At 38.5% G+C, this 22,988-nt stretch overlaps 1 pseudogene; it reads right to left on the bottom strand.

Annotated features, from left to right (window-relative positions):
- Positions 1-4,077: 4,077 nt before the first annotated feature.
- Positions 4,078-4,452, bottom strand: LOC110300823 (mediator of RNA polymerase II transcription subunit 31 pseudogene; annotated as a pseudogene).
- Positions 4,453-22,988: the final 18,536 nt, after the last annotated feature.

Raw genomic sequence — 22,988 nt, 5'->3', positions numbered from 1 at the left:
GTCAGCTATTAGATGGAACACAGAGCCCCCCCCCCCAATGGAGGAGCTAGAGAAAGTAACCAAGGAGCTGAAGCGTTCTGCAACCCCATAGGTGGAACATCAATATGAACTAACCAGTACCCGCATAGCTCCTGTCTCTAGCTGCATATGTAACAGAAGATGGTCTAGTCGGCCATCATTGGGAAGAGAGACCCCTTAGTCTTGCAAACTTTATAAGCCCCAGTACAGGGGAACAACAGGGCCAAAAAGTGGGAGTGGGTGAGTAGGAGAGTGGGGGAGGGAGGGTTTTGGGGAACTTTCGGCATAGCATTTGAAATATAAATGAAGAAAATACTTAATTTAAAAAAAAATTTAAAAAATGGAAAAAAAAAAAGATGGAAGTGGTCACAAGATGGAGTAGGTTTGGCTTCTCACACCATATCACACTCAGTTCCCTGTCCTTCCATGTCTGCTCCACAATTGTGACCTCTACACAAAAAAAGTAACAACAAAAAATAAGAATAAAATAAAAAACCCAAGTACAATTTATGTTATATATATGATCATGGTTACACTGTCAGTGGCTTTTTTTTTTAGGTATTTTCTTCATTTACATTTCAAATGCTACCCCAAAAGTCTCCCATGCCTCCCTCCCCTACCCACCCCCTCCCACTTCTTTGCCCTGGTGTTCCCCTGTACTGAGGCATTTGGGCTCTATCCTAGGAAAATATAATTTTAACATTTCAAAGTTGCTAAAATGGAATATAAAGAGCACTTTGCTGAGCAAAAAAGTTTTGCTGTTAACTAGAGGTGCTTTCCAGTAAACATCGAAGTTCCCTTAGGTTCAACTATTATATCTGCCTAAGTTGCATTACTCTTTTATGAAGATACAAATATACATTCATCCTACTTAAAGCATAAAAGCACCACATTCGTTTCCATCTTGGTAAATGAAAGAATTATTGGAGTTATTTACAGGATATGGGAGAATCAAAAGCTCCTTCCATTCCTCGCAGCAAATATCTCAGTCTCATAAAAGTCACATCAATAGGGTATCAGGTTTGGATAAACTTTCTCTTCCTATAGACATCACCAGTTCCCCAAAACATCTCCATTTGCCTTTGAGGAACAGGAATAGGAATAGTTGATTGGCTCTCAGATTAGCCTCAATTGATAAGCACCCACTTCCCACCCCTGGGCCCTTGCCAAAATCTACATGGAATCATTATCAGCACAATTGCCATAACCAGAGACTTAATTATAACTGTTTGCTTGCTTATTTTCTTGGCCTGACTCCAGGAGTAAGTATTCTGTACATCCCCAAAGCCTGCTCTAGTCCCGCATAACATCACAAAAATGATGTTATATATAGAGGAAATTGGTTCATTCTACAGATTGTATTTGTGTGTTTTAAAAAACCAGTTAATTTCTATCACTGTTGCTCAATTTCACAGTAGGTTCTTTTGTGCTTCCTAAGAATTTGACAGCTTTGTGAGTGTAGCATTGACACTAAGAGCAACAAGGAAGTAAAAAAATAATTCTGAATTAATAAATACTCACACTGCATATGAAACTAAAATTCTAACTACCTAGCTATTAGTGGGTCTAATGGGTCTAGCTAGGGATGGAGAACTCTTCCATAACCAATAGAATGGAATGCCAAGTACTGTACTGTAGGATGCTAAATACAGGTCAGTGCAATGGGACCTAAGTCATATCTCTGGCTCTGGGAGAAGTCTGGACATCATGAATTACCCAGATTTTTAACTGATTTCTTTTTTTAAACCTAGTTACATTGCTCAGTACTGTAAGAGGTTCCAAATGGGGTCATCAATTGCCTACAAAACCAAACATTCCAAGAAAAAAATTGTCTTTTCCAGAGACATTAGAGACAATAAAAGTCTGATTCAATTTAAATTGGCACAAGGGTCTTTCTAGGTATTGTCTGCTCTTACCTTCTAGAAATGTTCTTTTCTGTAGTGTTTTTGTCTTTGTTTTTGTTTTAATCTTTTTTTTTTAACTTCACTTTACATACTGCTTATGCCCTTCTCCCAGTAACTCCCTCCCACAATCCTTTCTCAACCCCTCTCCCCTTCTTCTCTATTGGATGGGGCTCTACCTGGCTATCCCCCCCCCCCCGTATCCCTGCAAACTGGGACATCAAGTCTCTAAAGGATAAGGTGCTTCCTCACCCACTGAGGCCAGACAAAGCAACCCAGCTAAAATAACATATCCCATGTATAGACAACAGTTTTGGGATAACCCCTTCTCCAGTGGTTGGAGACCCACATGAAGACAAAGCTGCACATCTGTCACATATGTGCATAGACACAGTGGATGTACTTTGGTTGGTGGTTCAGACTCTGAGAGTCCCAAGAGTCCAAGTTAGTTGATTCTGTTGATCTTCCTTTGGAGTTCCTATCCCCTTACAGGCTGTTATCCTTCTTCCTAATCTTCCATAAGAGCCTCAAGCTTCATCCACTGTGTGTCTGTGGGTGTCTGCATCTGAGTGACTTGGTGTGCCAGACCGCTCAGAGGACAGCCATGCTAGACTCCTGTCTGTAAGCATAACAGAATTTCCTTAATAATGTCAGGGACTGATACTTGCCCATAGGATGGGACTCAAGGTGGGCCAGTTATTGGTTGGTTGTTCCCTCAGTTTCTGCCCAATCTCTGCATTTCTTTTTTTTTTATTACATATTTTCCTCAATTACATTTCCAATGCTATCCCAAAAGTCCCCCATACCCCCCCCCACTTCCCTACCCACCCATTCCCATTCTTTTGGCCCTGGCATTCCCCTATATTGGGGCATATAAAGTTTGCAAGTCCAATGGGCCTCCTATCCCTAGTAATGGATAGGATGAGTGAGGGCCTCTCTTTCCAGTGATGGCCGACTAGGCCATCTTTCGATACATATGCAGCTAGAGACAAGAGCTCCGGGGTACTGGTTAGTTCATCATGTTGTTCCAACTATAGGGTTGCAGATCCCTTTAGCTCCTTGGGTACTTTCTCTAGCTTCTCCATTGGGAGCCCTGTGATACATCCAATAGCTGACTGTGAGCATCCACTTCTGTGTTTGCTAGGCCCCGGCATAGTCTCACAAGAGACAGCTATATTTGGGTCCTTTCAGCAAAATCTTGCTAGTGTATGCAATGGTGTCAGCGTTTGATAGGATAAGTTTTGTGTTGAAAGATTTATAGGTGAATTAATATCTCAATTGATCCACCACGGATCCTGCCTGTCCGCAGAAGGCAGCCTTTCCAGGCTCCAAATTCTCAATGCTGTGAGTCAGAGCTAGGTATACCCCCATTGATTCTTGAGTGCCTCCCCTATCCCAGGTTTCTGTCTATTCCTGAAAATACCCCACAATTCCCCCAACCCACGTTTGTTGCAGATTTCCATTCATTCTCATGGCCTTCTGGCCATCCCCTACTCCTCCTACAATCAACCCCCAACCTGCCCTCAATGCCCCTCACAATCTCCCTACAACCCAATTCCTTCTTTGCATCTACCTTCCACTACAATTCTGTTCTCCCTTACAAGTGAGGTTCAAGCATCCTTGCTTGTTCCCTCCTTTCTGTCCAGCCTCCTTAGGTCTGTGGAGTGTAGCATAGACACCCTGTATTTTATAGCTTATACCCATTTATAAGTAAATACATACATACTGTGCATGTCTTTATGGCACTGGGTTACCTCATTCAGGATGATATTCTCAAGATTCATCCATTTGCCTGCAAACTTCATGATGCCTTTGGTTTTTATAGCTGAATAGTGTAGATGTAGCAAATTTTCTTTATCCATTTTTTTCAGTTTCTGGCTGTTATTAATAAAGCTGCTATGAATATAATTGAGCAAGTGTCTTTGTTGGATGTTAGAACATCTTTTGGGTATATGCCAATGAGGGGTATAGCTGGGTCTTGAGGCATAGCTATTCCCAGTTTTCTGAGGAACTAAAATTTTCCTTTCCAAAGTGTTTGTACAGGATTGTACTCCTACAAGGGATGGAGCAATGTTCCCTTTGTTCCACATCCTCTCTAGAATTTACTGTCACTTGAGTTATTTTATATTAACCATTCTGGCCTGTTCAAGATGAAATCTCAAAGTTGCTGCTCTACCAGGGCTTGCTGAAGAAGCACCCACTTCCTCGAAGAGTTCTGCCAGTGTAGAATCTGCTGTTCATAAATGAATTTCACAAACTGAGCATTCACCAGCTCCTTTCGAAAGTGTTCATATTGCAGCAGTTCTAACATATGTAAACACTGAGGGTACTTTAGATATTCGGTATATTCTGGTTCTTTTTAGTAAAGAAAGTACTTAAGATAATTAACAAAAGCATTGTCTTTGAAGTAAGTTCCTTGGGCAAGAAAATTAAGGTAATTTGGGTTGGCTAAACATTGCACAATTTCCAATTCCAACTGAAACCTAAGTCAATTTCCACCATCAACTGTCTCCTTAGCGATATCAGCAGCCATAACAATCATAGAGGCACTAACACTACCACCCCGACTTGAACCACAGCTTCGATTCAACTTTAAACATTTTTTCCAATTTTTATTACATATATTCTTCATTTACATTTCAAATGCTATCCTGAAAGTCCCCTATATCCCCCATGCCCTGCTCCCCTACCTACCTGCTCCCACTTCTTGGCCCTGGTGTTCCCTTGTATTGGGGCATATAAAGTTTGCAAGACCAAGGAGCCTCTCTTCCAAATGATGGCCGACTAGGCCATCTTCTGCAACATATACAGATAGAGACATGAGCTCTGGGGGTACTGGTTAGTTCATTTTGTTGTTCCACCTAGAGGGTTGCAGACTGCTTCAGCTCCTTGGTTACTTTCTCTAGCTCCTCCATTGTGTTCCATCCAATAGATGACTATGAGCATCCACTTCTGTATTTGCCAGGCACTGGCATAGCCTCACAAGAAACATCTATTGTGTCTGGCTACGGCTCACATGTCTGGGTTCTAGTCTGGAGAAGCATCTTGGAATCTGGAAGAGAAGAGGGAGCTAGGCGGCGAGAGAAAGATGAAATCAAGACAGTCAGTCTGATCAAGGTTCAATTTTAATGTCAGCAAACATGCTTTATAAAGAAGAGGGGAGGCCCATTTCTAACCAAGTAAGGTTCTTTTGAAGTAGACAGATCAACCTTTTAGTGGGAACTTTCGAAGATAACAGTTCGGTGTTAACTCTGGAAAATCTTGGAAGAGAACTTGTTCAGCCTCAGGCAGGTTGGGCCTCAGGCAGGTAGTTGCACATCAAAGGAGCAGCACAGCAGGTGGCTGGTCACAGTCAGCCTTGCTAGGCTGGAAGGAGGTAACAATCTATATCAGGGTCCTTTCAGCAAAATCTTACTGCCATATGCAATAGTGTCTGCATTTTAAAGTGCTTCTTGTTTGGCAGTTTAGTCCCAGGGAGCTCTGGAGGTACTGGTTAGTTCATATCATTGTTCCTCCTATGGGGCTGCAAACCCCTTCAGCTTTCTGGGTACTTCCTCTAGCTCCTTCATTGGGGACCCTGTGCTATGTCCAATGGATGGCTGTGAGCATCCACTTCTGTTATTTGTCAGGCATTGGCAGTGCCTTTCAGGAGACAGCTGTATCAGGCTCCTGTCAGGAAGCTCTTGTTGGCATCCACAATAGTATCTGGGTTTGGTGGTTATCTATGCTATGGTTCCCCAGATGAGGCAGTCTCTGGAGAAAACACATGGTAGGACTCATGGCTCTAGCTGCATAGGTAATAGAGGATGGCCTGGTAGGTCATCAATGGGAGGAGAGACCCTTGGTCCTGTGAAGGTTCTATGCCCAATATAGAGGAATGCCAGCGACAGGAATCAGGAGTGGGTGGGTTGGTGAACAGGGGGAGGGGGAAGGGATAGGGGGTTTTAGGAGGAGAAATCAGGAAAGGAGATAATATTTTAAATGTAAATAAATTATCTAGGGCTGGAAGGAATATATCATGACTGCCTTCCAAAAGACCCAACAAGTAGCTGAAAGAGTCAGATGCAGATATTTGCACCCAACCAATGGACAGAAGCAGCTGACCCTGTTGTGTCAGGGAAATGTTAGTGATCCCCAAAAACACACACAGTAGTAGCCCATTGATACAACTCACGGTAGGGTCTTTATTCTATCTCAGATAGCTCTGGTTTCTCCTAACACACCACCATCAAGCATTGTGGGGGAGCCCCGAATGCCTATCAGGGCATGACTTTATTGTAAACAGCAAGCAGGGAATATGTGCAAGCATCTATTTGGAAAGCTCCTGTGGCCTTTAACATAATTGGCTAGTGCTGGGAGTCATATCATAAACTTAGCTTCTGCTCCCCTCTGCATTGGTGGTCATTAGGCAAGAGGTGGGCTTATAACCCGGGGATACAGGTTTGTTAGGGGAATAACCTGGAGACAATGGTATTGGAGTGTAACCTGGAAACTCTGCTTTTGTGGAGGAATAGCCTAGAGACTAGAGCTCAGGGTCTGTTGGGGGGGGGGCAATTTGGAAACTATTGCTAGATACCAGACTGTTAATCTACCTAAGTTTAAATTTAGGTCAGGTTCTCTAAAATGGAGTCTGAATTTAAAAGCTTTGGCATCTCGACCACTGTTGTTGAGTGAGGGAAGGCTGAAAGAAGCTGAGGAGAAGGGCAATACTGAAGAAGGACCAGCAGTCTTAATTAATCTGTACCCCTGAGATCTCTCAAACACTGGAATACTAAAAAGACAGCATGCACCAGCTGATATGTGGCTCCCCAACACAGATACAGTAGAGGACTTCCAGGTCTGTGTTCATTCAGAGATGATGCACCTAACCCTCAAGAGACTGGAACCCACAGGGAGTTTAGAGGTCAGGTGGAGTGGGGGACGGGGGCATCCAGGTGAAGATGGGATGAGAAGGAGTTGTGGGATGTGGAGCAGTCCAAGGGTGAAGGGGGGCAGGGAATGGAATATGGAGTATATAAAATGAATTACAAATAAAACTACATTAACAAACAAACAAGCAAAAAACCCAACCAATCCAAACAAACAAACAAACAAAAAAACCAACCAACGAACCAACCAACCAACCAAACAAACAAAAAACAAACAAAGAAATTATCTAATTTAAAAAGAGAGAGAAAATAAAAGTGCTTCTTGGTCACTCAAGATTCTTCTACTGAAAATTCTCTGTATTCTCTGTTTAATTCTGTGCCACAATTTTATTTGGGTTATTTGGAATATTGGTGTTTAAATTATTGAGTTCTATATAAACCCTCTGTCACATTTATGGTTCATGAAGATTCTTTCCAAATCTGTAGGCTGCCCATTTGTCTTATTGGCAGTTCCCTTTGCCTTATGAGAACTTTGAAGTTTAATGAGGTTCCCCTTAACAACTGTCGATCTTAGAGCTGTAGTCATTGCTGTTCTGTTAAGAAAGTTGTCTCCTAAATTCATTCTTTTTAATAGCTGAGTAGTACTCCATTGTGTAAATGTACCATAATTTCTGTATCCATTCCTCTGTTGAGGGACATCTGGGTTCTTTCCAGCTTCTGGCTATTATAAATAGGGCTGCTATGAACATAGTGGAGCATGTGTCCTTTTTACCGGTTGGGACATCTTCTGGATATATGCCCAGGAGAGGTATTGCTGGATCCTCCGGTAGTATTATGTCCAATTTTCTGAGGAACCACCAAACTGATTTCCAGAGTGGTTGTACAAGCTTGCAATCCCACCAACAATGGAGGAGTGTTCCTCTTTCTCCACATCCTCGCCAGCATCTGCTGTCACCTGAATTTTTGATCTTAGCCATTCTGACTGGTGTGAGGTGGAATCTCAGGGTTGTTTTGATTTGCATTTCCCTGATGATTAAGGATGTTGAACATTTTTTCAGGTGCTTCTCTGCCATTCGGTATTCCTCAGGTGAGAATTCTTTGTTCAGTTCTGAGCCCCATTTTTTAATGGGGTTATTTGACTTTCTGGAGTCCACCTTCTTGAGTTCTTTATATATATTGGATATTAGTCCCTTATCTGATTTAGGATAGGTGAAGATCCTTTCCCAATCTGTTGGTGGTTTTTTTGTCTTATTGATGGTGTCTTTAGCCTTGCAGAAGCTTTGCAGTTTCATGAGGTCCCACTTGTCAATTCTCGATCTTACAGCACAAGCCATTACTGTTCTATTTAGGAATTTTTCCCCTGTGCCCATATCTTCAAGGCTTTTCCCCACTTTCTCCTCTATAAGTTTCAGTGTCTCTTGTTTTATGTGAAGTTCCTTGATCCACTTAGACTTGACCTTAGTACAAGGAGATAGGAATGGATCGATTCGCATTCTTCTACATGTTAACAACCAGTTGTGCCAGCACCATTTGTTGAAAATGCTGTCTTTCTTCCACTGGATATTTTTAGCTCCCTTGTCGAAGATCAAGTGACCGTAGGTGTGTGGGTTCATTTCTGGGTCTTCAATTCTATTCCATTGGTCTATTTGTCTGTCACTATACCAGTACCATGCAGTTTTTATCACAATTGCTCTGTAGTAAAGCTTTGGGTCCGGCATGGTGATTCCACCAGAGGTTCTTTTATCCTTGAGAAGAGTTTTTGCTATCCTAGGTTTTTTGTTATTCCAGATGAATTTGCAGATTGCACTTTCTAATTCGTTGAAAATTGAGTTGGAATTTTGATGGGGATTGCATTGAATCTGTAGATTGCTTTTGGCAAGATAGCCATTTTTACAATGTTGATCCTGCCAATCCATGAGCATGGGAGATCTTTCCATCTTCTGAGATCTTCTATAATTTCTTTCTTCAGAGATTTGAAGTTTTTATTATACAGATCTTTCACTTCCTTAGTTAGAGTCACGCCAAGATATTTTATATTATTTGTGACTATTGAGAAGGGTGTTGTTTCCCTAATTTCTTTCTCAGCCTGTTTATTCTTTGTGTAGAGAAAGGCCATTGATTTGTTTGAGTTAATTTTATATCCAGCTACTTCACGGAAGCTGTTTATCAGGCTTAGGAGTTTTCTGGTGGAATTTTTAGGGTCACTTATATATACTATCATATCATCTGCAAAAAGTGATATTTTGACTTCATCTTTTCCAATTTGTATCCCTTTGATCTCCTTTTGTTGTCGAATTGCTCTGGCTAGGACTTCAAGTACAATGTTGAATAGGTATGGAGAAAGTGGACAGCCTTGTCTAGTCCCTGATTTTAGAGGGATTGCTTCAAGCTTCTCACCATTTACTTTGATGTTGGCTACTGGTTTGCTGTAGATTGCTTTTATCATGTTTAGGTATGGGCCTTGAATTCCTGATCTTTCCAAGACTTTTATCATGAATGGGTGTTGGATCTTGTCAAATGCTTTTTCCGCATCTAACGAGATGACCATGTGGTTTTTGTCTTTGAGTTTGTTTATATACTGGATTACATTGATGGATTTCCGTATATTGAACCATCCCTGCATCCCTGGGATGAAACCTACCATGGATGGACCTGGAGGGCATCATCTTGAGTGAAGTAACACAATCACAAAAGAACTCACACAATATGTATTCACTGATAAGTGGATATTAGCCCAAAACTTAGGATACCCAAGATATGAGATACAATTTGCTAAACGCATGAAACTCAAGAAGAATGAAGACCAAAGTGTGGACACTGTGCCCCTTCTTAGAATTGGGAACAAAACACCCAGGGAAGGAGTTACAGAGACAAAGTTCGTAGCTGTGATGAAAGGATGGACCATTTAGAGACTGCCGTTCCAGGGATCCATCCCATAAGCAGCTTCTAAACGCTGACACCATTGCATACACTAGCAAGATTTTGCTGAAAGGACCCAAATATAGCTGTCTCTTGTGAGACGATGCCGGGGCCTAGCAAACATAGGAGTGGATGTTCACAGTCAGCTATTGGATGTATCACAGGGCTCCCAATGGAGAAGCTAGAGAAAGTACCCAAGGAGCTAAAGGGATCTGCAACCCTATTGTTGGAACAACATGATGTACTAACCAGAACCCCGGAGCTCTTGTCTCTAGCTGCATATGTATCGAAAGATGGTCTAGTCGGCCATCAATGGAAAGAGAGGCCCATTGGACTTGCAAACTTTATATGCCCCAATATAGGGGAATGCCAGGGCCAAAAGAATGGGAATGGGCGGGTAGGGAAGTGGGGGGCGCTATGGGGGACTTTTGGGATAACATTGGAAATGTAATTGAGGAAAATATGTAATAAAAATATTAAAAATTAAAAAAAAAAAAAGAAAGTTGTCTCCTGTGTTAGAGTATTTCCCACTTTGTCTTCTGGGAGGTTTAGTTTATCAGGTTTTATGTTGAGGTCCTTGATCCACTTGAACTTGAGTTTTGTGCAGGGTGATAAATATGGATCTACTTTCATTATTCTACATGTAGACATTCAGTTAGAGCAGCACCATTTGTTGAAGATGCTGTGTTTTTCATTGTATGGTTTTGGCCTGCTTGTCAAAAATCAAGTTTCCATATGTGTATGGCTTATTTCTTGTTCAATTGATTCCATTGATCCATGTGCCTGATTCTGTACTAATACTATTTGTTTTTATAACTACTACTCTGTCACACAGCTTGAGATCAGTGATAGTTATTCAACCTGAAGTTTGTTTATTATTCAGGATTGTTTTGGCTATATTGGGTTTGTTATTTTTCCATATGATGTTGAGAATTACACTTTCAAACATGTATAAAATTGTGTTGGATTTTGATGGGGATTTTTCTGTACTGTTTTATTTTGATAATGTCCACTTACCACTTTCCTTGGAGGGGCTGCACTTTATTCTGAAATAAACACTGCCTGTCTTCTACAATATATTTGTAAGTCTCTTCTTAATTCTTTTTCAAAGAGCATAAGAGCCCAACAAAGTTTAGGTTCTAGAAAAAAAGAAAAACACTTTATACCACAAATTTGAAACAATGATTAATTAAATTCTAATGTTTCACACACCAGTGATATTCAAACACTACTGTTTTTTGATCACTGTTGCAAAATAATGTAAATGTATTTCTTCAGGAAATTAGGTAGGAAGCTGAGTATATATCTCAAACACTGAAGAAATAAATCAAGTGGAACCTGTGAAGATAATCTGCAGACAAAAAGAAAACACAGGAATGTAAAATTCTTTAGTCTGATACACATTTCTATTTCTCTTGCTAAAACACAAATATATTTTAATACTAATAATCCACTAACTTTCCTAAGTTAGTAACAAAATCAATAAACTATGATTTAGTTTATTTCATTTTAAGAATAAGCATTAAAATGGAGGTTTTAATTTGTCATCACATTCTTTGAATATAGTATTCTACAAAATTAAATTCTCTAGGGCAGAGCATATGAATAACATAAAGGAGGTCAAAAGCATCCTCTTTCTGTATATTCAAAAGCTGTCAATCATGTGTGATAGCACACATATTTAATCTTAGCACTTTTATAGGCAGAGTTTCAGGCATGCTAGGGCAACATAATGAGACCACGTCTTAAGAATAAATGAACAAAACCTCTTTTGTTAAAAATGTTGAGCCCTGTGTATTGATACAAATAGTGTAAACCTTTGTTGCCAGGAACTATCTAAATATTCAATATACACAGGTCTAGTTATAAAAATCTACAAAATCATAACTATCTTGGATGCTCTTTAAATGCCACAAAGACTCCCATAGAGCTAAGAGTTTCCAAAGTCATATATGCACACAGAATTTCTGTTTTGAATTCTCCTGTACTTCTTAAAACCTGGATGAATTTGCTTTTATTGAAGTTGCCTATTGATCCTAGGAAACAGCTGCTATGAAGATCATTTTGGAAGATGTAGTTAGAAGCTAAGAAAATAAGCTGGTATTGGTAGTGTACACCTATACTCTCCATACCAGGGATGCAGAAATTCCTTTAATAATAGCTAGAATTATAAAGTGAGTTCCAGATCAATCAAAATTACATTGTAAGATTTTTGTCTCAAAAAGGGATACATGTATTATTTGTAAATGTAATTAAACTATTTTAATACACTTGCAGACATACATTAGTACACATTTTAATGAAATCTTATTGTGTAGAGCAAATGGTTAAAAATGAATATGTAAGGGGTTTATCTATATGCAATTCACTTTATTAATTTATCCCAAGTCATATCTACCATCATCACCTATATATATGTTATTGGACACATTTTTTAAAGTACCATAATATACCTCACTTTGTTTATGCATATTATACCCATTTCTTGAAATGTTCTATAGTCTGGTCTTTTTAACTTGAGTTCAAGATTCATCAGTCAATTTCCTATAGAGTTGTTATTCTGTTCCTCCATTATATCACAATAACTACTACAAAAAGAGAATGAAAAAAATTAAAAGCTCCTCACATGCATCAAATAATGTTTTATGATTTTATTTAATTTCCAGTAGGTACTCTTTAATCTGCAAATTAAAAATAGTTAAGTTACCTAAAGATGAATATTACTAAGTATTTTGATTAGCTGAATAATTTGATTGAGTAGAAAAAAAGATAATGAAAATTTTGGCCAAACAATGGCACAAGTGTTTTCAGAGGCTAAGTAATGATTTCCAACAACTGATTTCATTTCTCTGGAACATAATCCTAGACTATTGTGATGGCTAGGTTTGGAATCACTTGATAAGAGCCAGAATTTTAAAAGAGAAAGCATTCATCAAGAAAATGTGTTCACCACATTTGTCTGGTAACAAACTCCAAGGGAATTGTTCTTGATTTGTGTTTGATGTGGGGGTCTCCAGCTCACTATGTGATGGTACCACAATGTCTGGGGATCCTGGGTACTAGAGGAAAGCAATCTGAGCAAGCTATGATGAAAAGATGTTATATCAAACTCATCCAAGTTTCTGCCTGCTCAGTCTTCTGCCCTGAAATATATCAGTGATGAACTGTTATCCAAAAGCTTACGATGACATAAATGCTCTCCTCCCCAAATATCTTTGGTCCTGGAGTTTTGCTCACAACAATAAAAACCTTAATTAACAAAACTGAATTTCTTAACCATGTTAATTAATTTAATCACATGTCTATTAGACAAGTTCCAAGCATTAACTCTTCAGTGTACACCTGAGTGAATATTTTCCATGTGATTCAGTCCTTTCTTCCACAATTATATTGCAGAATTTAAAATTTAAAATCAGAGAAAACTCTGCAATTTGAAAATAATTGACAGTTTTCACTATAATGAGTGAAACAACTCTGTTGAATTTTACCTACAGATGTAATAAACATTTTTGTCATACAAATTGGTTTGGCTTAATGAATATAAATTATTAGAATTATGATATTGAATAAGCAACTCTTGAATTGTCTCAGTGTATTGAACTCAATGAACTATAAGAATACTAATGAAAGAGAGATTGGAAAAAAGGAGATATTGCATCAGGGAAACAAATGTTCACATATGTCATCTGCAATAATTCACAAAACAGACCAAATGCCCACTCAGCCTCTAGCTTAATGAAAAAGATTGGAAAACTGAAGCTAGTAATAGATGCTGGAGGCTTTGTGCTGGATGTTTCAAACTTTTACACACACACACACACACACACACACACACACACACACAAAGACTTATAAAAAATACAAAAATTTGATGCCATTTTAGGTTAATTTGGGAATCCAAGATAGATAAGTATAATTCTTAAGTATTTTGAATATGAAATAAAAATTTTGACTGGATTTTGCAATAAACATAAGACTACATCTAACACTTTGTAGGTCATTCCTGTTCCTGTAAAGTAATGCAGGAAAACAATGGACAGGACAGAAATAAGTAAGAATGATTGAAAGCTAATGTCTATAGCTGGAAATATCTATAAACCAATACATTTCAAAATTCCATTTTGGAGGGGGGGATTTTGTTTTGGAAGGAACTGATACCTCAAACTAGATGAAAGAGTCTATGACCCCTGAATAGTCCACCCTAACTTTGTACGTGTGGTGTCTGCCAACATTATATTTAAACTGGCCAAGGATCTCTCACAGACAGCAGATCTCACCCGAAGAAGAAGAAGCAAATGGGGAAGAGGAGGAGGAAAGGAGAGGAAATGGGATGATAAAGATTAACCTTAGGTAAAAGGCAGAGCAACTGTGGCTACACATGCCCTCACATGTGTTGGGTACATAGAAGATACCTTCAACTTCAGATATAAGTAGCTTCTAATATAGAAATTTGATGCACAGATATCCATAGACAGGATACCTGAGAAAACAGTGACTATAGTGAATTGTGAGAATGGGCAAGGTGGGCAACAGTGCTCTCTGAAGCAGATTTATCAAAGAAGTCGACTATTCTCCTGAAATATTTCCAATACGAAGGGGGTTACATAAAAATCTTCAATGATTACATCTTCATAAATACCTTCTTCTGTATTGGTAAGAAACCACTGAAGTTCTGTGAGCTAAGGAGATCAATGTTCACATATGTTTGTCACAAACTATATAAAACCGTAATCCAATGTAGATATTTCCACGATTCATTGACTGGAGCTGAGAGCATCTACTGTTCTGCCAGCAAAGAGTCCTATGTACCATTGAGAATTGTGTAACCACTCATTGAAATTTGTTGAAAAGGTTAAACTTTCATTTCCTTCCTTCCTCTTTTCCTTCCCTCCCTCCTTCCCTGCCTTCCTCCCTCCCTCCCTCTCACCTTCCTGCCTACCTTCCCTTCTCTTCTTCTCTTTCTTCTTCTCCTTCTCTTTCTCTTTCTCCTTCTGCTTCTCCTTCCTCCTCCTCCTCCACTGCTTCTTCTTCTTCTTCTTCTTCTTCTTCTTCTTCTTCTTCTTCTTCTTCTTCTTCTTCTTCTTCTTCTTCTTCTTCTCAGACATCATGAGTTCAAAGAACACTATGTAAGATAAGAGCCACTTGTGAACAGGTGGGATTTGTTGCTATCTCCCCCTGAGGGTGAACTGTGCTCTGATAGAAATTACAGTGAATGGATGTCCAGAATGTGGTAGAGAATGCAATCTTAGCTTTCATCTTTTCAATATGTCTATGTAACTAAATTCTGATCAATACACAGAATTGACTTTAATATGTGATACTTTCACAAATAGTTTTCAAAAAGTTGCCCAATGGTGATAGGAAGAGAATTAGAAAGAATATGGGACGAAAATGATATCACAGCATACTATATAAACATATGAAATTTCAAAATATTAAAAACCTAGAGACTCTCATCAAAGGCAAAATCTACCAAGAAGAATTCTCAATTCTGAACATCTATCTCCAAATGCAAGGGCATCCACATTCATGAAAGAAACTTTACTAAAGCTAAAGCACATATTGCACCTCATATATTAATTGTGGGGGACTTCAACACCGCACTCTTTTTTTCTTTTTTAAAAATATTTTTAATTAGGTATTCTCCTCATTTACATTTCCAATGCTATCCCAAAAGTCCCCCATACCCTCCCCCCCCCCCCACTCCGCTACCCACCCACTCCCACTTTTTGGCCCTGGTATTCCCCTGTACTGGGGCATATAAAGTTTGCATGTCCAATGGGCCTCTCTTTCCAGTGATGGCCGACTAGGCCATCTTTTGATACATATGCAGCTAAAGACAAGAGCTCCGGGGTACTGGTTAGTTCATAATGTTGTTCCACCTATAGGGTTGCAGATCCCTTTAGCTCCTTGGGTACTTTCTCTAGCTCCTCCATTGGGGGCCCTGTGATCCATCCAATAGCTGACTGTGAACATCCACTTATGTGTTTACACCCCACTCTTAACATGACAGATCAGGAAAACAGACACTAAATAGAGACACAGTGAAACTAACAGAAGGTTTTGGCCCAATGGATTTTATATATATATATATATATATATATATATATATATATATATATATATATATATAATAGAAAATTTCATCCTAAATCACAAGAATATAAATTCTTCTCAGCACCTCATGGTACCTTCTTGAAAATTGACCACATAACTGCTCACAAACCTGACCTCAGCAGATATAAGAAGATTGAAATAATCCCACGCCTCCTATCAGATCACTATAGATAAAGGCTGGTCTTCAATAGCAACAAAAACAACAGAAAGCCCACATAAACATCAAAGCTGAACAATGCTCTACTCAGGGATAACTTGGACAAGGAAGATATAAAGAAAGAAATTAAACAGTTTTTAGAATTTAATTAAAATGAAGATACAACATACCCAAACTTATGGACATAATGAAAGCAGTGCTAAGAAGAAAACACATAGCTCTGAGTGCTTCCAAAAAGAAACTGGAGAGAGCATACATTAGCACTTTAACAGCACATCTGAAAGGTCTACAACAAAAACAAACAAATAAACCCAAGGGGAGTAGAAGGCAGAAAATAATCAAATTCAGGGCCGAAATCAACCAAGTAGAAACAAAAAGAACTATACAAAGAATCAATGATACCAGAAGCTGTTTCTTTGAGAAAATCAACAAGATAGATAAATCCTGAGCCAGCCTAACTGGGGGGCACAGAGAAAGTGTCCAAATTAATAAAATGAGAAATGAAAAGGGAGATATTACAACAGAAACTGAGGAAATAAAAAAAATCATCAGTTCCTATCCTACTACAAATGCATATACTCAACAAAACTGGAAAATCTGGATGAAATGGACAAGTTTTCAGAAAGATACCAGGTACCAAAGTTTAATAAGGATCAGGTAAATGATCTAAACAGTCCCATATCCCCTAAGAAATAGAAACAGTCTTTAATAGGCTCCCAACCACAACAAGCCCAGAACCAGATGTGTTTAATTCAGAGTTCTATCAGACTTTGCAAGAAGACTTAATACCAATACTCCTCAAACGAATCCACAAAATAGAAACAGAAGGAACTACACCCAACACATTCTATGAAGCCACAATTACTCTGATACCTAAACCACACCAAGACTCAATAAAGACTGAGAACTTCAGACCAATTTTCCTTATGAATATCGATGCAAAAATACTCAATAAAATTCATGCAAACTGAATCCAAGAACACATTAAAATGAACATCCATTATGATCAAGTAGGTGTCACCCCAGGGATGCAGGGATGATTCAATACATGGAAACTTATCAACATTATCCACTATATAAACAAACTCAATGAAAAAAAAAACATATGATCACTTTATTAGATGTTGAGAAAGCATTTGACAAAACCCAACACCCCTTCATGATAAAAGTCTTGGAAAGATAAGGAATTCAAGGACCATACCTAAACATAGTAAATGCAATATACAGCAAACCAGTAGCCAAACTAAGTGGCGAGAAACTTGAAGCAACCCCACTAAGTTCAGAGACTAGACAAGGCTGTCCACTTTCTCCCTACCTATTCAATATAGTACTTGAAGTCCAAGCCAGACAATTAGACAACAAAAGGAGGTCAAAGGAATACAAAATGCAAAGGAAGAAGTTAAAATATCACTATTTGCAGATGATATGATAGTATACTTAAGTGACCCAAAATATTCCAACAGAGAATTTCTAAACCTGATAAACAGCTTCAGTACACTGGATATAAAATTAACTCAAACAAATCAGTGGCCTTCCTCTACTCAAAGGATAAACAGGCTGATAAAAAAATTAGGGAAACAACACCCATCACAATAGTCACAAATAATATAAAATATCTTGGTTTGACTGTAACTAAGCAAGTGAAAGATCTGTATGATAAGAACTTCAAGTCTCTGAAGAAAGAAATCAAGAAGATCTCAGAAGATGGAAAGCTCTCCCATGCTGATAGATTGGCAGGATTAACATAGTAAAAATGGCAATTATACTGAAAGCAATCTACAGATTTAAGTAAATTCCCTTCAAAATTCCAACTCAAGTCTTCATAGAGGTAGTAAGAACAATTTGTAAATTAATCTGGAATAACAAGAAAAAAATCTAGGATAGCGAAAAATATTCTCAACAATAAAAGAACTTCTGGTGGAATCACCATCCCTGACTTTAAGCTGTACCACAGAGCAATTGTGATAAACCTGCATGGTATTATGACAGTGACATGCAGGTTGATGAATGGAATTGAAGACCCAGAAATGAACCCACACACCTATCATCACTTGATCTTTTACAAAGGAGCTAAAACCATCCATGGAATAAAGACAGCATTGTAAACAAATGGTGCTGGTTCAACTGGTAGTTAGCATGTAGAAGAATTCAAATGGATCCATTCTTATCTCCTTGTACAATGCTCAAGAGTCCAAGTGAATCAAGGATCTCCACATAAAAACAGATACACTGAAACTAATAGAAAAGAAAGTGGGGAAGAGTCTCATGGACATTGGCACACGGGAAAAATTCCTGAACAGAACACTCATAGCTTATGCTCTAAGATCAAGCATTGACAAATGGGATCTCATAATAAGGCAAGAGGCACTGTCAATAGGACAAGAGAATGGGAAAAGATCTTTTCCAACCCTCAACCAATAAAGGGTTAATATCCAATATATACAAAGAACTCAAGGAGTTAGACTCCAGAGAACCAAGCAACTGTAATAAAAATGGGGTACAGATCTATACAAAGAATTCTCAACTGAGGAATTCCAAAGGGCTGTGAAGCACATAAAAAAATGTTCAACATCCATAATCATCAAAATATGCAAATCAAAACAACCCTGAAATTGCAAACTTCACACCAGTCAGAATGGCTAAGATCAAAAACTCAGGTGACAGCAGATGCTGGCAAGAATGTAAAGAAAGAAGAACACTTACCCTTGCTCATGGGAGTGCATGCTGGTTCAACCACTCTGGAAATCAGTTTGGCAGTTCCTCATAAAATTGGACATAGTACTACCAGAGGACCCAGCTATACCACTCCTGGGCATATATATACCCAGAATATGCTCTAACATGTACTAAGGGTACATGTTCCACTATGTTCATAGCAGCCTTATTTATAATAGCCAGAAGTTAGAAAGTACCCACATGTTCCTCAACAGAGGAATGGATACAGGAAATGTGGTACATTTATACAATGGAGTACTACTCAGCTATTAAAAACAATGAATTTATGAAATTCTTAGACAAATTAATAGATCTGGAGGATATCATCCTTAGTGAGTTAACCCAATCACAAAAGAACACACATGATACACACTTACTGATAAGTGGATATTAGCCCAGAAACTTAGTATACCCAAGATACAATTCACAGGCCACATGAAGCTCAAGAAGAAGAAAGACCAAAGTGTAGCTACTTCGGTCATTATTAGAAGGGGAACAAAATATCCATGGGAGGAGTTACAGAGACAAAACATGGAGAAAAGCCTGAAGGAAATGTCATCCAAATACTGTCCTACCTAGGGATCCATGCCATATCCAGTCACCAAACCCAGACACTTTTATGGATGCCAACAAGTGCTTGCTGACAGGTGGCTGATATAGCTGTCTCCTGAGAGGCTCTACCAGTGCCTAACTAATACAGAGGTGGATGCTCTCAACCAACCATTGGACTGAGCACAGGGTTCCCAATAGAGGAACTAGAGAAAGGACTCAAGGAGTTGAAGGGGTTTGTAGATCCATAAGGAAGAACAATATGAACCAACCAGTACCCCTATAGCTTTCAGGGATTAAACCACCAACCAAAGAGTATACATGGAAGGACCCATGGCTCCAGTTGCATATGTAGTAGAAGATGGCCTTGTCAGTCATCAATGGTAGGAGAGACCCTTGTTCCTGTGAAGGCTCTATGCCCCAATGTAGGGAAATGCCAAGGCCAGTTAGTAGGTGTTGGTGTGTTGGTGAATAGGGGGAGAGGGGAGTGTAAAGGGGTTTTTCAGAGGGGAAACCAGGAAAGGGGATAACATTTGAAATGTAAATAATGAAAATATCTAAAAAATAAAAATAAACCACCCTAAAGACTTAAGTCAAGTTGACTCCTGTAATGTCAATTATATTAGATTTCATTTAAAGATTAAATGCAATAAATTCTCTATATTTACTTATTCATTTTGACCTGCTTTGAGTGACTTTTATTAACACTCATAATAAACTCGGAATTTCTATGATGAAATGTCTTGTCAACTCGGGTTTTCGAGAGCAACAGACTTCATGCAAACATCTCACATATGTGTCTTTACCTTTAACACTGTCTTTGTCATATGATTTCACACCTATAAAGGATTTTGTCTTATTCTAAATCACTAAGAACTGACAAATTATGTATAACAGCTAGTAGTGTCCTTTTAAACAGAGAATTCAAGTAAAACCAAAATTGGATAATGTTGTTTTGAATAATGTGTTTCCCTCAAAAGCTTTAGGGTTTCTTTCTAAAAATTATTTTATTTTAATACATGTAAGTCTTCAATATACTTAAAACACATGTCACAGACACACATGTCTTAAACTACAAAATGCCTGTCTTCCTGCTGGTTTGACCTGCGATCAGACTCCCACTGGACTCCTCACAGCTACCAACATCAATGCTTTTACCCGAGGGCAATGTGTCTAGAATTGCTTTCTGGGTCCTTAGAATTGCTTTTTGGTTCCTAAAGTGTTGTTTTATTTTCACTGCTTTGAAAACCATGTCCCTTATTAAGTCAATTCCACAAATATCCTGTGTATCACCAAGGAGATACCCAAACCAAAAACAGCATACCTAACTGAACGACACTGAAAATGTGAAATTTCTGATGTAGAACACTGTATTCAATATGCACATGAAAATGGCACTGGCCACATATATGGCAGAGGATGACCTTGTTGGTCATCAATGGGAGGATTGACCCTTGGGCCTGAGGGTATTCGATTCCCCAGTGTAGGGAATGCCAGGGCTAGCGAACCAAAGTGGTTGGATGGGGTAGCACGCTCATAGATACAGGGGGATAGTGAATGGGATAGGGGTTTCCTGAAGGGGAGACCAGGAAATGGGGAAACATTTGAAATGTAAATAAAGAAAATATCCACTAAAAGAAAGAAAAAAGACATTTGTCCTTAACACATTTTAATAGTAAGTGAAACAAAGAAGAGTTTGATTCAGAAATCATCCAGTGAGAAATGAGGCAGGATGCAAAAATGGGAAACTTAAAAGGAACAGGAGAAAGATCTAGGATTGCAGTAAAACTGCACAGAGAATGCTCACATAGAGAAAAGATTACATTACCTAAGATATTTCAAACAACATGAAAAACAGTCAGTGGACTCCGTAACATCAAACTGAGCATCAAATGGCATCAAATTGAGCTTCATGCGACATTTCATAAACGACTCTGCCATAAATAAATAATAAATAAATAAATTTAAGTTAAGTGAAATAAGCAAGCCAACACACCTACTTTTCTTTTCAACTTAATCATATAATTTTACTTATTTTAAAAATTTCCCAAATTTTGAAACTGGGTGAAATATGTCTAACAATATAACCATGAACACTTATGAAATCATATTTAATATCTTTAATGTATAGTTAAGATACATAGCTCACTCTGGTAATGCCTTGTTGTCTCTGTCTGGCTCTTTATGATGCTGCCTCTGTCTACCTCTGTCTCTATCTGTCTCTCTGTCTCTTTCCCTCCCTCTCTCTGTCTGTTTCTCTCTCTCTCTCTCTCTCTCTCTCTGTGTGTGTGTGTGTGTGTATGTGTGTGTGTGTGTGTGTGTGTGTGTGTGAGAGAGAGAGAGAGAGAGAGAGAGAGAGAGAGAGAGAGATCTCCTCTAATCTATGTCTTGACTGTGTAAAGCCAACCAACCTCTTTATTAGGGATTCTCTCTCTGCTCTTGCAAATACCATCACTTAAATCTAAAGAATGGGCTATCTTTATTTGTGCTTACTTAATTAAACTTCCAACTTTATTCCCCAAGTCTTACACTGGACTTCAAGGACATAGCTTTACCTAAGAAATGTTCTCCAAGGAGAATATTTCAGACTGTAACCAGCATTGTCTCACTGCATCTCTAGATGTTCTTCATTTCAGATGTGTGACTGGATCTTCAGAGTATTTTTCTAGGCTGTTTTAAGCTCATCAATATAGTACAAAAAAAAATCACTGATGCTATTCATTGTATTTGAAATATATTATCTATACCATCAATTATATGGGAAAATAAAAGGGCAACTAAGTTTCAATAGGGCTTATAATCATTCATCTATAACTTTTTTTTTGTTTGTTTTTGTTTTTGGTTTTTTTGAGACAGGGTTTCTCTGTGTAGCCCTGGCTGTCCTGGCACTCACTTTGTAGACCAGGCTGGCCTCGAACTCAGAAATCCGCCTGCCTCTGCCTCCCGAGTGCTGGGATTAAAGGCGTGCGCCACCACGCCCGGCATCTATAACTTTTGAAGTGAATCCGAGAGAGTACAGAAACCATAGTTCTATAATACCTACTTAATGCAAATATCAAAGCAAGATGCTAATACTTATCCTTTAAATACGATGAAAAAACATGCATACTTCCATTGGCCACCTTATTTTTTCTCTTTGATACATCTCTTAGTGATTATTTTATTGATTATATCTCACAAATACTGAAAATACATTTTGTGTATCCACATGAACACAAGATGTTATGTTTAGTGTGACATGATATAGGGTTTACCTTCTCAAACCTATAGACCACTAAATTTGAAATATGAGATGATGATTTTATTCAATCCATGTACAGCCATCACATAAGTATTGCTAATAAAGTCTCAAATGCATTTGTAAATTTCTGAACAATTTTCAAATTCCCTTAAATTTTCAGAAAATTGTAAATGCTTAAAAATCCAGCAGACATGCATAAATATTAGCAGCTCTCAGTGAACCTTTTAGAGCTTGCAGTGGATGGATAAATTTTAACGGGATTCTATGTCACTTAAAGATGTGTACCTTGTCCTTTCTTGCACAATTTCCTGTAGGCTATGCTCTATACCTATTGAACTGCACCTTAGAGCTGTTACATAATTTTTTACATTGTGCCAGTGTGTCTCTAGATTACCATGACATTTTTGTCAGTTACTGAAGAAGATGCTTTTGGGACTGCCATCTTCATTGTTTTTTTTCATTGGTGTGCTGAGAATAGAACCCAAGGTCTTGTGGATGTGAGG

This window comes from Mus caroli, unplaced genomic scaffold (assembly GCF_978045245.1).
Source record: "Mus caroli unplaced genomic scaffold, Mus_caroli_1 scaffold_10, whole genome shotgun sequence".
Classification (NCBI taxonomy): Eukaryota; Metazoa; Chordata; class Mammalia; order Rodentia; family Muridae; genus Mus; species Mus caroli.
This window is presented reverse-complemented; position numbering and strand designations above follow the sequence as displayed.